This window comes from Centruroides sculpturatus, unplaced genomic scaffold (genome assembly GCF_000671375.1).
Source record: "Centruroides sculpturatus isolate CEXI.00-Female unplaced genomic scaffold, Cexi_2.0 scaffold783, whole genome shotgun sequence".
NCBI lineage: Eukaryota > Metazoa > Arthropoda > Arachnida > Scorpiones > Buthidae > Centruroides > Centruroides sculpturatus.
Window position 1 is genome coordinate 369,910 of NW_019384930.1, and position 3,367 is coordinate 373,276.

Here is a 3,367-nt window from a genome sequence, read left to right on the forward strand (position 1 = left end):
TATAGTAATTTAGAAATACGACCATAGACAATCAGAAAACGTTACTAAATACACTTGATATGAAAGTGCTAATGAAATGTGAATCCAAGCTGTGTACCTAAATGGTAATGAAAAACTAAAATATTAATTGTTACATTGGTAGTTTTACTCGCATAAGGTTTATTATAATATTTATATTTTGTAGTACTGAAGAGGGTTCTTTAATAGGACCGAAATGCATATACAGTGATCAAATAAAGAGAAGTAATTAGCCATCTGCTGTGTGTTGGTCTACCGCTAAACCTAAAATTTATATATTTTTCGTGCGGATTTACAGAGACTTTATAATATTTATTTATATTTAAATAAATAACTGTATTGCAAACATAGCTGTGTTCCTAAGTTCTTAAGAAAATATAAAGTTTTTAAGATCGAAAGTTTCCAAAAGTTCGCCTTTAGAACCTTTTTGACATTTTTCTAGCAAATTCAAATAAGCACAATATGGATAGTAATACTTAATATTATTATCCATATAGTCCGACTGAGTTAGGGAATAAATGAGACCAGTACATCTTTCTCATGTTAGGAATTCGTTGAAAAAGTAAATACTACATTCTTCAAGTCAGAATTCTAAGAAAAGAAATAAAATCCATCAGTTATTCAATAAAAATCTCTGCTGAAGCAATTTTAACTCACCTAACTTTGTCGGTTTTAGAGTGAACAGTTTAACAAAACAAATTATCCACCGTATTTAACTTATTGAGATATTTGTGCTCACTGTGTAGGACATTATCGAGTGAATTTTGTCAATACTGTATTCAAGATATAATAATTTTCGAATTTCGGTTTACCTGCATATTAGAAAATCAATTAATTCGGATGCTATGGCATAGATTATATTAAGCACACTATATAATATACAGTGGAACCTAGTTAACTGGAATCGGTCGGGGAAAACATTTCGGACATGAATTTAAAAAGTACAAGTTACGGAGATTCGGCTAAAAATCAAGATTTTGTGCATCTGTTTATCGGTGACCACAATATTTCAACAATACGATATTTCCACAACTCTTATTACGTAGAATCGTCGTGTCAATATAATTCTCTCGGTGTTGTCTCGAAACTCGAAAACGCTTAACCAAATGGATAAATATGCTACTGAGAAATTATTTCCTAAGTTGTTGATTCGTTTACTCATAAGAGTTTAGTAAGAATTTTTTATACTGCGCTATTTCAAGCTTAGAGTATATCTGTTTATTATTTTTATCACAAAAAACACTACGATTGTTAAATTTTAAAAATTTTTAGGTTTCATATATATGATGTCTTGTGTAAGAAAAGTTAGCGTATGTTGTCGATTGTTGATTGTGTATACTGTATATTGATAAAACGTTTGTTTCGTTTCTCAGTGTGGCAATTTAAATTTTTTGTACCAAAAATTATGAATGTTTTCTCTTTCAACTGTGTTATTGTACTGCAAATTGGATGTCTTGAATGTTTATTTAGACATATGGTATCCTTGAAGCATTTGCATGTTTTCTTTTTCCTCTGAACTAGTTTGCTTTATTATTAGGGGAAACCGGGGCAACTTCGGCATGCGGGGCAAGTTTGTCAAGCGCTTTTTTTAAAAAAACAAATTAAAAGGAGACTTTGGTTATAGGTTAGGCAGTTGAGTTTTATTGGTGGCTTGTAGTGTTTTTATTTTTCTCCAACAAGCGTAGTTGAATTATCAAGCAAATTTTCATTTTCGTTCAATTCCATATAATATTTTTTTTCCATTTATATTGAATTGGCAGGTTTTGTTATAATTCCATGATAACGAAAGTTACTTTTCCTGTTAGAAGGATGTAACTTCAACTTATTCACGTGGCCAGATCGTGGCTTGGCATTCTGTTCTCAGGGTTGTACTTAATGTTTCGAAATCATGACTAGCGGGGTAAGATCGGCAACATAAAGCCACATTAGAAGCAAAGGATAAAAATCAAACAGATGATAAATGAAAACATGTTTGCATTTGTTATTCATGTATATATGTCTTTGAACTTGCATTTCGTTGTAATAATATTAAATGGGTGTTGGATTTGTATTTCTTTGTTTTAATAGTGAATTCCAACTTATACATTGTTAATAACATAATTTTATATACGTGCCTATCTTGCCCCATTACTGTTGCCCCTATACCAGGGGCAACTTTAATAAAAATAATTAAAATAATTACAACTTTACAAAAAGAGAGAAGTTGCCGATCTTGCCCCTATACCCGGGGCAACTTCGTCAATTTCTCTCTTCTTGTAAAGTTGTAATTATTTTAATTATTTTTATTTCCAAACTGATTTTAACCAGTTCTATAGTAAGGTAACATTCCAATAGACAATATGCAAAGCTTTTTTTTCAGTTTACAGCAGTATTTATTACAGAAAATTTAAGTAAAGCTTAACATGCCGATCTTGCCCCGATCTCCCCTATATGTGCTTGAATTGGACTAAAAAACAGTCCAAAGGCTGCAAGTTTTCTGCTGGTGAGCTGTGATTATATGATGAGTTTAGTATGATGTAGTTGTCCGGATAAAACTCCGTTATTGATTCTAAGTAATTTATTTTATTGTTTTTGTTATACAGAGGATTGTATCGTTTCAATTTTTGTGAACTGAATGTAAATTTTTCTTTCAGATGTCGATGTACTTCTGTATGTGAATATTGTGTGTGTTGTTTGCGTGATTTAATTTTTTAAATATTATTATTTAACACGATTGAATTATTAAATAGTTGTAGAATTAGTGGAAAGTATAAATTTTTACAATATTATCTCCACCATTCAAACATTTCGTGTATTCATTGACAAACAACATCAGCTAATTATTCATGAGCAGTTTTTTAAGTGTTTTCGCAAGACATTTTTTTACCGGAAATTTCTAAGAAAAATCAAAATATGAAGTTTATTATTACTTTTGCCAGGTGAACGTTTAAGCTTTTAATCGGAAAACAAGAATTTCAACTAATTATTACAAATCTAATTAATTTTTATTCGATGTATTGAAAACTAAGATATAAATACAAATTAACTTCAACTTTTGTTTGTTACGAATGTGTTTGATCCGTAGTGGGATTGACCAACACAGAAGAGATGAAAATGATAACGCGACTCGTGGGCGATCTGCCGAAGGGTCCCCTCCATTAAAAGCCATCCCGGGAAGACTTTCAATTTATTGGAAAATTGGTCTCTATGTAGGTCATAGGCAGGTAAAGAAAGCCCAGGAAACTCACCGCGGCCATCTCGTTGGCGAGATTCGAACCAACGATCTGTGTTCGGTGGTTTTATCCACTCGGCCACTGGTAAGCAATCCGATTCGGACATTGATAAATTACGAGATCCAAACCGTAGTTGA